Raw genomic sequence first — 21,668 nt, 5'->3', positions numbered from 1 at the left:
GTGCAGAGGAATTAGATAAACCTCTGGCACTAAGAGTTTCTATTTGTGGTATCTGTAATGCATCCAAAAATGCATTAGGTTGTGTTTTGTCTTCTTTAAACTCAGTAGAATATAAGGACATATAGTAGTCTCTAAATGTGTGCATTATTTTTTATGATCAATGATTTTGTAACGGCCGACCCCTTACCCAGCCAGCAGCTACACTACCAAGACCTGTGGCCTAGATAAATTACTGAGATAAATCTTATATATATCAAGCTGTACCTCTAACAAATAATATTTTCCCCTCAATCGACGGTTTAAACACAAGCACACGAGCAGGTATGTCAAATAAATGAATAAATATATTAAATGGAACACAACAACAAAACACTACTGCACATTCCCCACGAAGCAAATATATATGTATATCCCTCCACCAAAACAGCAACGTGAAAACACCATATATATATATACAATAACAAACCCTCCCTTGCCCCTGTAACATATAACAAACAACACAAATAACAACAATGAATGAATATGGAAATGACAATGATCGTGAACTTGAGTCTGTGTATATTACTGTCCTGAATACGAATGACCGAAAGAATGGATGTGTTTGAATTTCCCGGAAAATGGAACAATCTCACCGTATTAGTCCTTGGAGTGTGGTGGATAATGACGTCCAACCCCGGGGTCTCTGGCGATGAACTGAAGTAAATCCGGCGGAATGAAAAACAAACTGGATATAAAAGCACGATGTGAAAAATAGCAGGTAATGGTGGTTCATTGTCGTAAATTGAAAACTTCGTCTTTCTCCTTCCTCCCCTCTCTTTTCCCTCCTGATTGTTTAAATAGTAAAGAGTCGGATGTAATTGATTGTGAACAGGTGCTTTCGATCTTGGGGCTGCGGTCTGTCTCCATCATCTGTCCTCTCTGTATTTACGGGGACAACATTCACTGACGCACACATTATAAACAGCAAACGGGATGATGGAAACAAAACGCACTCAGCACAAACATTGAAAACACTATTACTATGTAGCTCCACTACAATTTTAACTCAGTTTGTGTTGTTAATTGCTGGGATTGCATTGCAAGCTTCCTGCTTGTGGATTTGTTGAGCTAGAATCTTATTGACTTTCTCTTTGTGTTCATAGTTCAAAGTTTGGTGTGTATATTAGTCCAAAGAGTATTGCACAAGCAGAAGCACCTGAAGAGAGTTCATTCATCACCTCAACACCCTCAATGATGATCCCAACGTCTGAAAGTGAACTAAAAAGTTCATTTACCTCCTTCCGGATGACAAAGATGCCCATGGTCATTCTTTCCATATCTTGTTCAGCTTTCTCAACTTGACAATCCAATGGAACATAATTCCAGAAAGAAATTAATCTATAATCTATATACTAAATCTATAATCTATATACTAAACAAGTAATACTACACTGATAATAGCCCACCCTGCTGCTGAACATTTCATTCAAATCAAAGGCAAAAATTGGTCAGAAAAATGGCAATAACTTGAAAATGGATCAGAGCATTGGCTAGAAAAACAATAGATTTTTTTCATTACGTCCCAGAGGTCTATGCCAAATGTTCAAGCCATATTAATTATTGTGGATGCACAGTGAATGATAAAATCGTCAGTGTTAGACTCCTAGATTTTAGAACTGCACTTTCACCACAATGAATAATACCATCATTAAGTAGAAGGCAAATTTTACAAAGCAATATTAATTACTTTTGAAAAGATAAGTTTATTTGTACTTACCAGATAGTCTTTAATGAGGCACTTGTCATCCTCATCAAGGTAGAGCATTAAGGGATCTAAGCACTATTTCTCTCCTTGTGTTGATGTCACTAGTCTGAAAATGAACAGTACTATGATTTTAATATTTATTTATTTTTTAAAGAAACAGTGTCTTATTTTGCATGGTTTGTATCATGACAAACTTAGAAGCTTTTCAGATAAAGCCACATTTCACTGTACTTGATCCAAAGCAGTCATGTAGCTGCTAGTTTTGACCCGTGTGGCTCTACCTTTGCTGCTAATGAGTTTGTTGAGCTGACTGGAATGTCAGCCTAGCTCTGAAAAAAACCTGGACTCAAGGGAAAACTGTTGTGATTTGAAGAAACTCTACATTAATCTGAAACACATACAAAAGAACAGGATTGTGGCACAGCTAAATTGGAAGTATGAGTAAAATGTACAAATATAAATAAATAAATAAATAAATATCCATCCATTCATCCATTTTCCAACCCGCTGAATCCGAACACTGGGTCACGGGGGTCTGCTTGAGCCAATCCCAGCCAACACAGGGCGCAAGGCAAGAACCAATCCCTGGCAGGGCCCGAACCCACCACAGGACACACACACACACACCAAGCACACACTAGGGCCAATTTAGAATCACCAATGCACCTAACCTGCATGTCTTTGGCCTGTGGGAGGAAACCGGAACACCTGGAGGAAACCCACGCAGAAATGGGGAGAACATGCAAACTCCACTCAGGGAAGACCCGGGAAACGAACCCAGGTCTCCTTACTGCGATGCAGCAGCGCTACTACTGCGCCACCTTGCCACCAAATAAATAAATAAATAACTGAAAACATACCTCATTATTTTGAAAGAGAGCAGGTCATCTCTTCACAAAATCCACAATCCCTGGTTGTTCAATTACAACTTCTTGTCTCCTACAGGCAAAGGTGTTTGCTGTCATTTCTCAAATCACTTCATTTCTTGCAGTAGCAATGTCCTTTCTTTTTCAATGATTTCTTTGGCTTGACCAGTTAGTAAAGCAGGGTAGTAATTTTCTTCAGACCATTTCGGCTTTTTTATATTTTTGGAAGGACAAGCTTCTTCATCAGCTTTGATCTTGAGTGAACTGACAGTAAGCTCAGCACAACCATACAATTTAAGTTGGGTTCTATAGTTTCCCATTTTACATTTGAGTCTCTTATTCATTCCATAACAACTATTGTACGAACCTGGTTCCTTTAAACAGGGATAAAACTGTATTAGGGCTTCTGAAATCTCACAGAAGCCAGTGTCTGATGGATATGCTTTGACTTTGAAAATCTCCTTGGCTAATTTCTGCAGTATATCTGATTTCATTTTTGAGCTGATCATCAACATTGCTTTTTTGGCTATGTATTGTGGATTTCCTTTCTCCAATTGAAGCTCAATCTCATAATAGAAAATGTGTGGCCATGGCAGGGTTCAAGATGGAATGGATTCAGGTTTTTGAAGAATCAGAGTGTCATCTGAATCAGCTGATACCACAGAAAAAGAATCATCACATGAAGGTCTTGAAGAGCAGTGTCCTCTAATATTGGAGAGTCTAGACTTTGCAATTGAATCACTTTTATGGTGCCAAAATCTTGAATATCAGAGATGTCTGTTATGTTAACAAACTCCCCAAAATCATTATCCAAGTATTGTAACCTTGTGGCTTCTTTTATCTGGAAGGTCTGCTTTACAGAGTCAACAAATTTGTCAACTGAAGGTGCACAAACTGGCAAGATCATTTTCCTGGCATCATCTTTGCCAAAAACAACCCTAAGACATATCCTCCCAGTCTCGGCCATGCCAACAAAATCTTAGAAAAAAAAGACAAAATTAAGATATTTCATTAATTGTAAAGAATGATAAACTAACTTTATCAAATTAGGTATTGAAAAAAATGTTTCTGTTACGAATGAGTGTTATGAGCCGCATACCTGAAACCAACTAGGCTGAATGTGGGTTTGTGTCCATTAATTCATGAGGCTGTAGAAGAAGGACTCTACCATGTGTTATTTTAAGGTCAAAGGCTCTGTAGTGTTCCAGGTACCATGCACTTAATATCCTCGCAACAAAAGAAAATTTCTCTTGTCGAGTAACCATATGAACAATTTCACAAATCTCAGGAAGTCCTCCTAATGAACCGCTCATTAGTTCATTCCATTGTAAGTAACATTTTTTGAAATGCAAGCATTATGTATGTCTTAAAGCTTCTGCAATATTCTTGTTCAGGACATCCAGTGGAAGTTTGGATACATCTGTTATCTCTAAACAAGGTTTAGAGAGAGAGCTTTTGTGCAAGTAATATGCTATCTGAAATTGGTGTCTCTCTGCCAAAGAGTGTAGCACATTTTTAAAACATTTAATGTGCCGCACAACCCTTTTAAAGTAGCTATGCTTAGACTCAAAACGAATTGTCCAAAGAGCAACTAGAGGACCAAATTGACGAATGAGTTGAGAATAGTGCTTCAAGAGGGGGTGTTTAGGCAAAAGAGCCTCTTTCAATCTTATTCTATGTTCTGAGATCTTGAAATCTAAATAGGCTATAGAATCTTCAGTATGAACAGGAGCTACCACTAGGTCAACAATATCTTTTACGTCTGTTAGTATCTGCCAAGCTGGTTCATCAGTGGGAACTCTAAAACCAATAATCAGTGGAAAAAACTTCAGGTGGCTTCAATTTTCATGAGCATTCCCACCAACTGTTTTTTTGGATGCAAAGTTGATAGGAACAGCATGAGGGTGGTTTGTTCTATCTCCCAACTTGAAAGGAGAGAAAAGCCAAGCAAAATGACACCTTTTGCCTCGAAAGCTTGCATATTGTAATCTTTCTAGTTAGCCAATAAAAGGTGTCATTTTGCTTGGCTTTTCTCTACATTCATAATGGCTAACACGGTACAACACCCTAGTCCAACTTGAAAGGAAAATTCAGTATCGACTGATTTAGGTCATACAAAGTAAAATACTTCTTTGAGATCAACAGAGACAGACATAGAGCTAGTTTGACTAGAACAATTCCTTCAAATACATCATGTGCTATATCAGGTGGAAAACCCCTTGTTACATTGAAAAATGAGAGCCGACACAGAAGATGGACGTCTGAAGCGGAGCTTCGTTAGCAGCAGCTTTATTTTTTCTCTTATTTCTTATTATCCCGAGGAATCCTGTATTTACCCAACCTGAGGAGTTTCTACTACAGTATTTAAATATGAGCAACAAGAAAGGGGGTCAGAAAGAAACAGAAATTAAATCTAAAGCTACATCCAAGTCTAGACAGGCATTAAGTCCAAGTGCAAGATACGGCCTTTCAGAGACTGACCTGGAACAGACAGGCGAAAGCACAGACTCCCCAGGAACCTGCTTCGCTGCATCGTCTCCTGTCGAGAGCAAAAATGGGAGTGAATGTGCAAGTGATGCAGGTTACAATAGCTCGCCACTTCCAGAAGATCACTTGAAACTGGAAAAGGCCTTGCAGTCCACTCTTTCATCTACTCCTCGCAAACCGGAAACATTGGCTATAACGGGAATTGCCACTTCACCCGCTGAGCATGAAAGCCGAAACGATCTGTCTGAACTGAAGGTAATGATCGCAACAATGGCCTTGGTGGCCATAAATGAGCTCAAGAAAGACATTCAGAAAAATATAAAGAAAGAAAGCGAGAAGACAAACGAGAAGCTGCAGCTGGAGATGCAGCAGCTGCAGCTGCAGCAGGATAATAAAGACCTGAAAAAACGTATATATAATCGCTTTGATGCAGACTTTAAAGGTATGCTGGGAAAAATTGAGGAACACATCCAATTGAGAGCACTTGCCGATCAGCTGGAAGACGTTAAGCAGACATTCATGACTTGAATTAAAACAGCTGAACATTTGGCATCTACCGCTGATGAAAAAGCTACAGCTGCGAATTCCGAATGCAAAAAACTCTCAGACAGACTTGTTGCTCTAAAAAAGATGGATGCAGAAGGAATAATATTAGAATCGAAGGTCTACCTGAGAATCGTGAAAGTCCAAACCCAGCGAAATTCGTAGCTGAAATATTCTCAAAAATAATCGGAGCAGACTTTAAATCAGATACTGAGATAGCAGCAGCTTATCGCATACGTAGATCAAATACCTCTAAACCTAGGACTCTAATTGTTCACTTCGAGAGATTACAATTTAAGCTTAATGCAATGTCACTTCTCAGACAGAAACAAGAGATTATATTTGAAAATAACCACATTCGTATTTTCCCTGATTTCTCACCATCACCGGCTGCTAAACGTGGCGCTTTTTACAACATTAAACAGTAGTTACGGATAGCCGATATCAGATACATCTCCTTGTATCCTGCCAAACTGAAAGTGGATATTCAAGACAAATACTACGTCTTCACCACTACGGAGGAAGCAGAAAAGGAGTTAAGAAAGTTGATCCCGACACTTTTTTGAAATACGATCGTGAGTCGCATCCTGTCATGGCAATTCAAGAAGATATTACCTGCTGTCTGATCCGCTTGCAATGATACTGGTACCATAATTATACATCCTTCTCTCATCTCGGCCACTTTTTGTTTATGTTTTAATTACACTTATATGTGTATGTGTGGAAGAAATTAAAGTAGTTTTTTTTTTTTTTTACTATTCTAAAGAGAGACTGTTTAACATCATACCCTTGGTTTATTGTTATTATTGCATTAGGGTTTACTATGCTTATCCAGGACCACTTTTTAACACCATTCCCTGGGTTTACTATCTTAATATTTCAAGTCTGTTGAAGAATATACTTTTAAAGCTTATAGTATTTAGACTTTATCAGCAATAGATATCTCTATTTTTTAATCCTCAAACGTTGCTGCTGGGGGGCTTTTTTTTGTTTTGTATGTGCTCTGTCTCTAGGTATATCAGAGGACTGGGACTTTGTGAAGTGGGGTCCAGCCTCACGTGGGGAGGCAAAATTGGGAGGGGGGGAGAAAGACAGCAAGTAATATCTAATCTATCCTTTTAATCCTTATAATTATAATTACCAACGTAACAATTGGCTGCATGGCAATAACTCGTGGGGAAATTGGAAATTAAGGTTAAAGCTGTCTCACTTCCAGTTAAGACTACAAAATGACATCAAAAATTCCAAATCAATGTTTCTATGATGGGACAGTTAACTTTGTGAGCTAGAATGTTAAAGGCCTGAATCACGAATTAAAGAGAAAGAAAGTATTCTCTCACCTAACAGTTCTCAACGCTAAAACAATATTTTTACAGGAGACTCACTTACTAAGCAAGGATCAGTTCCAGCTGCAAAAAGACTGGACTGGCCAAATGTTCCATTCCAGCTCTACAAAAAAAACTAGAGGTGTGGGAATTCTCATTCATAGAACAGTCTCATTTGTGGTATCAGATATAGTATCTGATCCTGAAGGGAAATATGTGATTGTCATGGACAATTTATTTAACTGTAAAGTGGTTTTGATAAATGTTTATGCACTCAATGTTGATGATAGGAAATTCAGGCAAAATGTATTTGCATTCATTCCCAATGTGAACACTGATAAAATTATAATGGCTGGGGACTTTAATTGTGTTTTAAATCCACTGTTAGATAGGTCTTCTGTCACAGGGGTGATGACATCCAACCACTGCAAAGACAATTACACAGTTTTAAACTGACCACAACTTATCAGACCCCTGGAGGTTTCTAAACCCAAACTCAAGAACATATTCCTTCTAGTCACCAGTGCATCATTGTTACTCAAGAATTAATTATTTCTTTATAGATAATAATTTATTGCATACAATTAAATCTTGCAAGTACGACGCTATTGTTATTTCCAAGCAGGCCCCTCTGATCTTGGAGCTAAAATCATTATGCCATCTCGCAGATGGCATCTTAACCCACTTCTATTGGCAGACTAGAACTGTACAGAATTTATATCAAAACAAATCAGTTTCTTTCTAGTGACAAATACATCCTCAGAGGTCTCTGCAGGAATACTCTGAAGGCCTTCTTAAGAGGACAGATTATTTCATATCTTTCCAACAGAAATAAATTAGAAACCAAGAAGGCATCAGAGCTAATCAGCGAAATTACTAGAATAGATCAAGAACATGCCAGGAGTCCAAGTGAGGCTCTTCATTGGAAAAGGCAGGCTCTGTATTCAGAGCTCAACCTCTTAACAACTAAAGAAACTGAACAACTCATTTTTAAATCAAGACATCATTACTATGAACAGGGAGAGAAAGCTAATAGGCTCTCAGCTCAACAAATCCACAAGCAAGAAGTTCGCAATGCAATCCCAGCAATCACCAGCACGAACAGAGACAAAATCATTGACCATAAAAATATAATGCACATATTTAGAGACTACTATAAATCCTTAAATTCTACTGAGTTTAAAGAAGACAACACACAATCTAATGTATTTCTGGATGCATTACAGGTACCACAAATAGATACTCTTAGTGCAGAGAAATTGGATAATCCTTTGGCGCTATCAGAATTACTAGATGCTATAAAGTCACTTAAGAGTGGGAAAGCAGCAGGCCCTGATGGCTACCCCGTCAAATTTTATAAAAGTCAAATTTCCACTCAGCTAGCTCCCCTCGTATTAGCAACATTTACAGAAGCTAGAGACAATCAAATTCTACCTCAAACTTTTCGCCAAGCATTAATCAAATCACCAACTTTCCTAAACAAAATAAGGACTTATTGCATCATACAGACCACTTTCACTTCTGAATAATGATGTTAAGATACTCTCCAAAGTCCTAGCTAGAAGGATGGAGAAAATGTTGCCTTTGGTAATATTACAAGATCAAACTGGATTTATTAAAGTCCGACACTTAGTGTCTTAGTACTTAGTTTAATGTAATATATTCACCTGCAAAGTCAATCACCCCAGAGATATTATTATCGTTGGATGCAGAAAAAGCATTTGATATGATTGAATGGAACTACCTTTTCACTACATTAGAGAAATTTGGGTTTGGCCTGAACATCTGTGCGTGGATCAAACAACTGTTTACCAATCTAAAAGCTTCAGTTTGTATTAACAACATTAATTCAGACTACTTTAAACTAGAACGTGGTACCAGACAAGGGTGCCCCTTGTCACCACTACTTTTTGCAATCGCCATTGAGCCACTGGCAGTTCACTGTCGAAATGCTTATCAGATAAAGGGGATTATCAGAGAAGGACTTGAACAGAAAATTTCTCTATTTGCAGATGATATGGTACTGTATATATCAGACCCACAAAATACTGTGCCTGTAGTCCTATCAGCACTTACAGAATTTCAAAAGATTTCTGGTCTGAGAATTAATTTGACTAAAAGTGTGCTCTTTCCTTTGAATTTTCGAGCATACAATATTAGATTGGAGACCTTCCCTTTTATCATTGCAGATCAATTTAAATACCTAGGGGTAAATATCACAATTAAACATAAAGCTCTTTATCAACAAAATTTCGCCGTCTGTATGGAAAAAATTAAGCAAGACTTGCATAGATGGTCAACCCTTCATCTCACTCTAGCTGGAAGAATTAACATTGTTAAGATGAATATCCTTCCTAAGCTTCTCTTTTTATTTCAAAACATTCCAATATACATCAATATATCATTTTTTAAGCAATTAGATTCAACCATAACCTCATTTATTTGGAACTTAAAACATCTACGTATTCAAAGAGCGACCCTACAAAGACCTAAGGCAGAAGGTGGCATGGCTCTACATAACTTTCAGTTTTATTACTGGGAAGCAAACATACAAGCTATAATAACTTGAACATGGACACAAATAGATGAACATACACAGGTTTGGTCCGCAATAGAAATAAAATCCTGCAGTACTTATTTGTATTCCCTGCTTTGTGCCCCTGTAAATGCAAGTTATCACCAATATACTAACAACCCAATTGTGCTTCACTCACTCAGAATATGGAACCAATGTAGGAAGCATTTTAAGATAGAGAATATTTTATCTGTGGCACCTCTGCACAAGAACCACCTTTTTCAGCCCTCACAAACATATGCAGTTTTTAATATCTGGAAAACATTTGGGATTAAATTACTTAGAGATCTTTATACAGACAACATCTTTGCATCCTAAGAATAATTACATTCCAAATTTAACTTTCCATCAAAACATTTTTCACTATCTTCAAATTAGAAACTTTGTTAAACAAAACTGGCCCGATTTTCCTCATCTACCACCTTCCTCTATGCTGGAAAAAACGTTGCTCATTTTCGAGGACTCAGACAGCATTTCTGCAATATATAAATTCATTTTACAGTCCCTTCCTTTCAAAGATCCCAGAGGACAGTAGGAAAAGGATCTCTCACTCAACATCTCAGAAAAGGAGTGGAAGGTAGCAATGCAGAGAATTCACTCAAGCTCCATATGCACAAAACATACAATTATCCAATTCAAAATTATATATTGAGCACATCTGTCTCATTTAAAATTGTCCAAAATGTTTCCAGTGCAAGATCCAACCTGCGAACGCTGCAGTCAAGTTCCAGCGTCACTGGGTCACATGTTTTGGACCTGCGCCAAATTAACATAATTTTGGACAAAAATTTTGAAGTGCCTTTCAGGCAGCTTTGGTGTCACAATCCCTCCTAACCCATTAACAGCTGTGTTTGGTGTAGGTGAAGATGGGGCAAGTTGTGTCAAGTTTTACTTATTCAGCTGTAGATGGGTCAAATATAAAGTTATTGCCAAGCAAAGGCCTGCATTGATTAGGTAAATTACCATTAAACAGATACAGAATAACAAGCATTATCAACAGAGATACTTAGTATGTAATAAACTAATTTAAACCAGGACACTTGAGATGTGACATCCTGGGATATGTTGTCTCACAAGCAGGGGCATGTTGTCACGAATAGTTAAAGCTGTCATCAAGTAGGCCTTTAGAACTGACCAACTACGACAGACTAACTCAGCTGCAACAGCATCATGTTCCTGCAACATAAAACAAGTTTACAGTCATAGGCTGCTCACTGTTACAGGTCTAGTCCAGGCCTATGTCAGCACCATAGTTGCACAGCAATCCATAATGAAGCTTAAACTGCTTGCTGCTTCTGGCAGATCCACCAGTGCGAATGGGAGCAGGCAACTTCATAATGATATCAGTAGTGTCATGCTCCCATATTTCATCCTTTTCCAGGAAGATGAAAATGAAGTCTTGTTTTGACGGAATTCGATGCATGTGACATGTGACAACATGCCCTAATAGAGGTCAGTACATTTCAGTTTTCAGCAGCACCAATGAAGTTAACATAAACAACTAGCACATTGCACAATAAATTCAGGATTCAAAGATCTTCAAATTAGTGCTTGAAAAAGTTACCTGTGCTGAAGTACTCTCCGGAAATGTGAAACTCTCTGATACACAAAAAGATGCTTTTTCGTTGACAAAAATAAGAGTTTTAATCCATGATATAACATGGATCAGAAACAATCAGGATAACAATCCTACTGTTTACCCGACTGTCTGCTACTCATCACTGTATTGTTTACACACTATCGAGTGACGTCAGCACACCATAGATATAATAACTTTTGCTAGACAACCCTTGAGACAACATACCCCTGAGTCAACCTGCCCCGTCTTCCCCTACTTCCAGATGGGCTTAAAGTTGAGAAGGACAAACAAAATGTGATTGCCTTTGCTACACTTTTGGCATGCAGACTTATTTTGCTAAACTGGAAGAATCCTAACTCTCCTCTTTTAATTCAGTGGGTAACTGATGTTTTATATTATTTGAAATTGTAAAAGATCAAATTCTCACTTAGAGGATCTGTGCAAAACTTTTTCAAAACCTGACAGGACCTAATCAATAACATTTTAGATTAAGCTCTTAAAGCACTGAGGAAGCAGATTCTCTTCCCATTTCTTTTCTTCTCCATTTATCTTTATCCGCTTATTAAACTCATCAATTCACTTATTTTTACTAGCTTTAAGTTTTACTCTGTTGGCCATGCTCTCAGGGGTGGGGGTTGATTTGTTTTCAATCCTATTTTTATGTAAAAATTGATCTATTTGTATGGAATGATTACACTAAAATCAATAAAATTAAAAAAGAAAAAAGAAAAATGAGAGCTTCTCTGACAAAATACTTTAGTTAATCTTTTAACTCCACAGTAGCTGGTCACTGCATTTTCTTTAACTCTTTTAAGATATCCTGCATGAATCTATTCTGTCCTAAGAGGGAATGCACCACTCCTAACTTCTTTCAACTGAATGTCTGACTTTTCTGGTGTGCAAAATCTATACACATATATTCCAAAAAAGTTTTCAACAAAACCTGCAATACCATGGGAAGCAAGGTTATCTACAATGACAAACTGAACTGTACCTTTTTCAGTTTTTCCCAGCTTGCTAACATAAACTCCATGCTGCTCTAAAATTGCAGGATCATTTACCAGTGGTTCCAGCATTCTCTCATACCCATAACACTGTAAATCATCACTTTTAATCAAAGCAGCCAAATATATCGACAACAAACATGAATGGCAACCAGGAGGAATACTGCCTAGCACCCAGTAAACTCTACAAATTTTATGTTTTTTCTTTGATGTGCCAATTGGATTACAAATCTCAAAATTATCCAAATAAAGTATCAAGAAACAACAAAATCTTGTGAATGTAATGTGCTCTCTTTAAAAAATTTGCCATCATGGAACGATTTGTACACTGTCTCTCCACTTTCCACTTCTGGTGCATTTTCATTAAAGGTGACAGCTTTTTCCAGGATAGGTTTAGAATTGAGAATCTGTTGCAAAGATTTCAGAATTGGTATATACTGAAAAGTTTGTTTTTTCTTGGCTCAACAATACTGAAATAGCTCTTGTAGTAACCCTTTCTCTTCCAAATAATAGAAAGTGGACCACGATTTCCAATTGCAAGATGAATAGGATGGGTATTTAAAAGTGTTGTGGTTAACTCCTGCACAATGGACTTATTAATTTGACAGCTGTGATGTTCCAGTATCTGAGAAATAGTGTTCTTTACAATTGGTACAGAAGCAGAGCTGATTAAATACTGCACTTTGCAGATAAGATCATCCACAGCCGGGCTAGAAACAAGAAATATGTTTTCTGACTTTAGCAAATCCAAAGGAAGTTTTACTTCAATATTCATTGCAAGTTCATTATCTTCTCTGTCATCAGTGGAGAATACCGCTTCCTCAAAATCCAAGGTGTCATCAGCCTCAAAAGGGAACTCTGGATCAGAGGCTCTGTTAACAACAATGTCATGTTTAAAGACATTTATGTGCTTGAATTATGCTTTCGGTACTTGTGAATTTTAAAATGGTTATAGATGTTGGTTTTATATAAACAGCCCAAGAACATGCAACTGACAGTCTCATGGATTTTAAGAATTTATAACAATGTGTTGAAAGTACTAATTTTTAGAAGACAGCTGGTTGCAGTCACAAAAAATGCATTTGTACACAGCTGTTTCAACTTCTTGTGAAGATTTCCCAATAGGATGTCTTCTTGATAAGTGGCTCAAAAGAGTACTCCATGATTTAAAGCTGCAGGGGCAGTTCAAGTAATTGCATGGATATGGTTGACTTTGTCCATATTGCTTGTGGTCAAGTTGGTAATGTTTAAGAAAATGAAATCTTCTTTTAAATGACTGTCTACAGTTCTTGCAATTCCACATAAAGAGTTTGTTCTACAAAATAAGTAATATACTATTATTTATTATTATATATTAAAATAATTTACAACAATACTATCAGATCAAATGCTAATTTGGCCAAAATTAAGTTGGGCTGGGGTGAAAATGTGAAAATTTCCAGGTTATAGTAAATCACAAAAAAAAAAAACCACCAATTAAAAACACCTTGACTTAATCATAATTATTTTGGACAATATTAAGATCACAATTATTTAAAAATTACTACACTAAATATACATAAATATTGATTATAATGATTATATATATGTATATATATATATTAGTGATAGAAATGAGACTTCAGACATCGTAAAGGTTTGACACCCGTATATTATTTCCCAGCTGCAAGAGTTTTGTAATATTTGATCAGAGATGTTCACAAGACAGAGTTCAAAACAGAACTGAATATTTGGATGTAAGATGGCGGTTTTAAGGGTTGAGGAAGGAAATGATGTCATCTAGTCCGGAACCGGAAGTGACATCATCAGAGGCGCCGGAGCCGGAAGTGACGTCATCAGAGGCGCCCAAACCTTTCTCAGGAATGAACTGCAAGAAACTGAGAGAGACAGTCAGCACACCAGCACACTCTGCCACCCCCTGGTCTGGTGTAGTATTACAGTTCCCCAGGCCCTTTAGCTGTCTCCTAAACACACTTGGGTGACAATATAAATATATATATATACACACATACATGTTTCTATAAGTTTTTTTAACCCGTCAACACAAGTATTGTACGCGTTAATATGATTTTCCATTCTGACCCTAGAGGCATTACATAAATTGTAAACATCGAGGCAATACCCTCATGAGCATTTAAAGCCTAGGTGAAATTATTGTCCTCTGATTGACCTAGGCATTCAAGTTGCATTTTGTAGTGCAAGATGACTAAGGTTTTTGTTCTATCTTCACAAAGATCATCTAAAAGAATAAGATACATATTTACAATAAATAATGCATTGAAAGTAATTAATAATATTTAAATGGCTCAATCACTAAATACATATTTAACCAGGACTATATGATTAAATGAAATACATAAACACTGTAGTATTATGTACGAGTGTAAAGAAGACAAAGTGGTTTTCTTTACACAGTTTTATCCAGCAAACCCAATTCATATAAATAACTATGTAAGCCTCTTCAATGCATTACTCAATCACTGAATTAAATTGAGGAAGATTATACTCTGTATAAAAGGAGACCAATTAAAACACTGGGTTTTCCTAACCTGTCACATGCTTTATTCCAACATGCTTTTGTTAAGTTTCAAAAGACACAGACATTGTTTAATGAGTATATGTATGCCAAACTGTCATGACAATGATATTTTACAGAAATACAGTGTATTTGGAAACGTAACATCACATTGTTTTCAAACGTGTGGGCCTTCTCAACACAATTTAATTATCTTCTCGGACGGCCGTAAAAATCAAGCACTGCTACAAGCTTTATGCATTCAAGTGTTTTGTTTTGTACTCAAGATAAAGACTGTCAGCTACAGTGAGATGTCTGTCCAACGTAACAGAAGAGAAAACAAGTTTCCGTTGGTTCTCCAATGCCTCTCTCATGACTCAGCTCAGTTAAAGGATGATTCGGTATCGCTAGTTTTATCATTATAACCCACAAAGACTATTCAGTCACGTATATGTTGATGTATCTGAATATCTAGATATAAACCAATAGACATTGGTTGCTTATACAACAAAAAGTGTTATTTGCATAAATGAAACACCTGTGCCTATTCAGTTTTAACCACCATTTTCAAAATCAAACCTAAGTATTTGTAATTTAAGTGCTTTTAAAACATTCTCTGTACATACATCGTATATCCACACCCAACAACTGATATTCCACAGTGATATTTGAAGTTACTGCCCTTACATCATGCCTTGTTTAAAAATACATGTATTTTTAGAACATGGATGCAAGTTACTTGTACAATGCAATAACACCACAATGATCATCGACATATAATAACAGTTAACTAACAAGTTCATCCCCAAACATTAAATCAGATATTATTAAATTCTGTATATGTTTCACCATAGTAATGAATTTGTATATAGCAAAAACACTTAAACGGTAATTAAAACAATATTACACACCAAAATCAATCCAGACCTGTTGTAACTGATCTACAGACGTGCTACACTCCCCTCCACAACAATGTGTTCATAATCTAATCTCTCACTCTCCCGTAATATCACATTTCTAGGACCTTTTTGACAGCCCCGCATATAGTATAGACAAAAAGACCAAATATAATTTCTATCTTCAACAATGAATGGATTTAAATCAAACCAAAGCAACTGATCAAAGTGTATAGAAACTCACCCTGGTTTAAAGGGTGCCCTTGATCTCTTAAATTAAAGTGTTGTAAACTGGTGTAGATGGAGTACAACAAAGTTGCAGTTCTTATGAACTGTTAAAAAAATTTAAATCAGAGAAAAACAAAAATATAAGATCTCAGATCTCATCATCTGAAATTGCATACATCACTTTAGAAATTTTAATATTGTAACAGAACAGACTCTTAACTTTAATTTCTAAAATGAAACCAACTACTTGTTCATTAGTCCCAGTACTAACAAAACTAGTAAAAAGTGCAATGGATGTTCTTGCAGCACCTATTCTTAGCATTACCAATAGCTTTCTTACTGAATGGTACAGTTTCTGATGCATTAAAAGTATCAGTTAACAAACCATTACTTAAAACGTCAGACTTAGACCTAGATATACTTAATAATTATAGACCAAATCTACCCATCCTGTCTAAAATACTTGAAAAAGTATTTACCAATCAACATCTGTCTCACAATTTATATGACAAATTCCAGTCTGGCTTCCTCACCAGTCACAGAACAGAAACAGCACTAACAGATGTTGTAAATGACATTCTGATATCCTCTAATGAAGAAAATTCCACTGCAGTTACAGTATGTTGTTAGATTTTAAGTGCAGCATTTGACACCATTCACCATTTTATTTTATTATACAGGCTGGAAACTGACATTGGACTTATAGGCAATGTCCTTAGTTGTTATTTATCAAAATCAATTCCAGTATGTACAGAAATGTGCTGCCAGTACTCCATCATTATAGACAAAAATAAGATATAGTGTACCACAGGGCTCAGTGTTTGGACCCTTACTGTTTTCACTTTACATGCTTCCACTGGGAACTATTATCAGAAAACATACCATTAATTTTAACTTGTACACAGATGATACCTTGTTATACTTTTCTTTTAGATCAAATTGAATTTCTCCATTGTTGTTCTTAATTAAATGCATTAGTGAGTTAAAGCAATGGATGGATGAGAACTTTGTGTTATTGAACACAGATAAATCAGAAATGTTCATTATTTGAGAGAATGATGCTGATCACATATGATAATATTTTGTTATTCTTTAACTCAGTTTGGAATCACATTAGTTTTACTGAATCAGCCCATAATCTAGGCATCCTCTTTGACAATGGTATGTTGTGTACAGCAAAAATTCAAAATATGTTTTTCTATCTTAGAAATGTTGGAAAATTAAGGCCCTTTCTAAATATGAAAGACTAGCAAAATACCCGCGCTTCGCAGCGGAGAAGTAGTGTGTTAAAGAGGTTATGAAAAAAAAAGGAAACATTTTAAAAATAACGTAACGTGATTGTCAATGTAATTGTGTTGTCATTGTTATAACTGTTGCTGTCTTTTATATATATATATATATATATATATATATATTATATATATAATATACACACACACACATAAACATTTATATACATATACATATATATACATATCTACATATACACATCTACATATATATACACACATACATAAACACACACATAAGACTTACTGACTGAAACGGGCTTTCATTGACAATCATGTTACGTTATTTTTAAAATGTTTCCTTTTTTTTTCATAACCTCTTTAACACAGTACTTCTCCGCTGCGAAGCGCGGGTATTTTGCTAGTATATATATATATATATATATATATATATATATATATATATATATATATATATATATACATATACACACATACATGCAGTTTTAATAACACAGAAATCAATATAAACATTAACATCATTATCATATGAGAATATGAAGTAATATATAAGAAGCACATTTCATATAAATATAAATTATTAAACAGTAAAATCTTCTTCTGTAATTTGCTACCGTGGCAATTTGTGTGTCTGTCCAGGATTTTAAATGACCTGTAGCTCGCAAACCGTTTCATCTATACACTTGAAATGTGGTACACATATAGTACGTCACGTCTACTATCCGCTTTATGGGTGATGATCGCTTTACTCTTTTTATCTTTATTTTATTTTATTGTAGAATCAACTCCTATCTGCGCACAGCAGGGCAGCCGTGGGCGGATGCGTATGGTGTATTCACTCCATGTTATCGTGCATTGCGCTGTCAGTGGTATTTTGATAAAAGAATTTGAACAACATATAAGAAGCGTATAAATTATTAAACAGTAAAACATTAAAATTTAAGAAGTAAAGTTACATTAAGTACTACTGCAGTGCCTTCGGGTATACCTAATTTTTTGTTTGCCCATTACATGCTTAAATGTATAAATTTTTTGGTGCACCTACCCGAGAACACGCGACATATAACAGAGCGTGGGAGAAGCATGGATTTTAAACACGCGTTGAGTTCATCTGCTGGTCTCCCTCGTGGAATAACTGGTAATGTTTGACTAAAATGTACAGTGAGTAAAACGACATTACCTCCTATTTTTTTTTTACGATCTCTGAGATCTTGCTTTTTTCGGTTCAAGGCTTCATAAGCTCTTTTATGTTGTATGGTGTACTTATCCCAAACCATCATCTTTGAATGTTGCAAGACTTTCGCCTTGTATGTAGATCGGGGTAATTACATTCATTGCATTCCTAGTCTGAATCACAATGTGATTGTATGGGTGGTTACCTGGCACTGTAGGGTTGCCACCCGTCCTTTAAAATACGGAATCGTGCCGCGTTTGAGAATGAAATTGCACGTCCCGTTTTGAATCAATACTGTACGGGATTTATCCCGTATTTTTTTTATCATTTTTTTTTTAAAGCAGCGTCTCATGCAAATCATCCCACACGCATTTTATGAAGATGCCTCCTTTCCTAGTTTTGATTGGGTAATACTTGATGTCATCGTTAGTTTGATTGGTGTTTTTAACTGTCCAGTGAGGAGGGCGTGTCTTTTAAGTACAGTCTGCAAAGTGTTGGCACTGAGATGTGGCGTCAGCACCATACTTGAAGCCCCTAACGTTGCGGTCAGCAAGTCGGCTAACATCCGCCATGTGCCGTCTTTCAGTTGCGAGAAGCAGATCATAGAATGGTTGAAACTGTTGCCCCTAACGTTGCGCCACGGCGTGTGGTTCGTTTATACCTCGTGTCTTCTCATTAAACTTTTATCTCGCGAATATGTTATTGCAATCCGCAGCGGGAGCGTTTCTATAAAGTTAATTTAAACTTACGTTTTACACCGTGCTTTGTTTCCCTTATGAACATGCTTGTATGCTTAACTCGCTCCGTTCTCAATTGTTTAATAAATTTTTTGGTCTTCGCTGTTTGCGGCTGTTCCTCCATTTCCCCCTACTTCGTTGTCTTATCTCGCAAATATGTTATTGCAATCCTTAACGGGAGCGTTTCAATAAACTGATTGAAAATAGTTTTGCATTTACCTTTTTAGTAAAAGGCGAGCTTTTAAGCCTGAGAAATCACCGCGTAAATGCAGACGTTTAATTGGACATGTGTTAATATGTATGGTTACACAGTATTAAAAGACAGTGAACAACGTCAGTTACCTTTGTTCCCGCGTTTGATAAAAGGTGAGCTTTTAAGCCTGAGAAATCACCCCGTAAATGCACACGTTTAATTGCACATGTGTTAATATGTATGCTTACACAGTATTAAAAGACAGTCAAAAATTAACGTCATTTACCTTCGTTCCCGCGTGTGACTCGTGCTGTAAATCTCTTCCTTGTTTTTAGTTCACGTGATTACGTAGGAGGCGTGATGACGCGATACGTGACTCCGCCTCCTCCATTACAGTGTATGGACAAAAAATATGTTCCAGTTATGACCATCACGCTTTGAATTTCGAAATGAAACCTGCCTAACTTTTGTAAGTAAGCTGTAAGGAATGAGCCTGCCAAATTTCAGCCTTCCACCTACACGGGAAGTTGGAGAATTAGTGATGAGTCAGTCAGTGAGTGAGTGAGTCAGTCAGTCAGTGAGGACTTTGCCTTTTATTATTATAGATAATGAGAAATTAATTCATGCATTTCTCTCCAGTAGGATTGACTACTGCAATACGGTTTTCACTGGCTGCTCAAATTGTTTTTATACAGCTTTCAGTTAATTCAAAATGCTACTGCAACAATTATTACAAGAACAAGGAAGTATGAACACATAACTCCAGTTCTTATCTCCTTACACTGGCTCCTAGTTAAGTTTAGAGCTGATTTCAAAATCCTCCTTTTAACATATAAATCCTTTAATGGCCAAGGCCATCTGAACTTATCAATACTTACAAACCAGAGCACACATTAAGATCTTAACATGCTGGTCTACTTATGATTCCAAGGATTCGCAGAATAACAGTGGAAGGTCAAGGGCCCCGAAGCTGTGGAATGGTCTGCCTGCTACTATCAGAGGTGTTCCTTCAGTCTCAGCTTTTAAATACAGACTGAAGACTCACCACTTCAGTTTAGCATACACTAAGCAGAGCTTCCAATTACAGTAGCTGTACATACTGCATCTCTGTTTTTTAGTGATTAGTACTAAAATATCAGTATTATAATATTTATTAGCCATGTGCGCCCAACTACGTTGCGCATGTTAAAGTTGTCTGTGAAGGGCTCCCTGTTTAAACGCGGCTGCCAGTCGTGAACTGGGCCCTTCGTCGCAAAGCATTATGATTTTTTATAAAGGAAACAAAATTACAAAACAAAACCCTTGGATATTGATTCGATAGGAACGGCCTACTCGGAATCACTGTCCGAATAGTAATTATGTGGTGGTGGAGGAGCATTTCTGCTTCTCTCCGTTCACAGTCCGTCTCGTTTTCATGACGCTGTCGTTTCCTCTCACGATCTCTTCTCAACCTTTCTCCAATCTCGCAGGTTGCTTTGTGGCAATCCAAAGAGTAAGGAAGAACCAATGCTTCTTTCTTGAACTCCAAACGCCGACTGATGGAAAATCACAGAAGTGTGACCGACTTATATACTCTGACTGCCGACTCCAAGAAGTGGGTGAACATTCGATTTGGACGAAGTGCTGCCAACGACGGTCGATAGAAACACAAAAAAACCACAGTCTCGACAACGAAGCAGGTGTCGACGCCAGATCTAAACACAAAGCACGGTGTTGACGCCAGATCTAAACACAAAGAGTGGTATCGACAGTGTTTGTAAACAAAAGTAACAACCAAAGTGTTGTGTATTCAGCCGGTACAAACAGCACGTAGTCTCCTTTAGTTCAATCCTCTTTAATTACCACACTCCAACCTCATCCAACGATCCTCCCCCTCACTTCCTCTCCTCCTCCATCACTACTGCCCTCTACTGAACACCGCAGGAATACTACACAAGGCAGTGAATTCGTGGACAAACAAAGATCAAGATCCAAATGAAGATTATATATAAAGATAAACTGTTACTAACCTTTCTCTATTTGGTTTCTCTTCTTGATATTGTCATGTGACACATGGTGCTATTGCTCTGATGCCAATTTGTTTTGTCTGCCTATGGAAAAAATATCTCAGATAAAAGATCACTGGAAATCATTGATTAGAAGGGTCCTTTCATCAGATTGACTGCCCCAGTGCTGACTCACCTGTACAATGGCCAGTAGTGTGGAGGCAGCTAGTTGGCCGAGGTGTCCAGGATTCTGTGTCTGGCTTGTTTGACACTTTTTTCTACAATCTGGTAGTTGTTCTAAAATTAGCTAATGGACAGATATTGTTGTTTTTTTATATATTGTAATTAGTTTTCCACTTTGTTTTTCATATAATTTAACAAATCTGTATCCTTATATGTGATAGTATTGTATTTAGTGAATGGTATAATCTCTTCGTGCATTTTGCTTTGAGAGTTGTCATTGGGGCTATGTGCCTGCAGTTGGTGAGGAGCATTGTGCAATAACAAAGTATTTTGTACTATTGTATTGTATTTTTGAGGAGGAAATGATAGATTGGCCATCTAGCT

Source organism: Erpetoichthys calabaricus, chromosome 5 (genome assembly GCF_900747795.2).
Source record: "Erpetoichthys calabaricus chromosome 5, fErpCal1.3, whole genome shotgun sequence".
Taxonomy (NCBI): domain Eukaryota; kingdom Metazoa; phylum Chordata; class Cladistia; order Polypteriformes; family Polypteridae; genus Erpetoichthys; species Erpetoichthys calabaricus.
Note: the sequence above shows the minus strand (reverse complement) of the source record.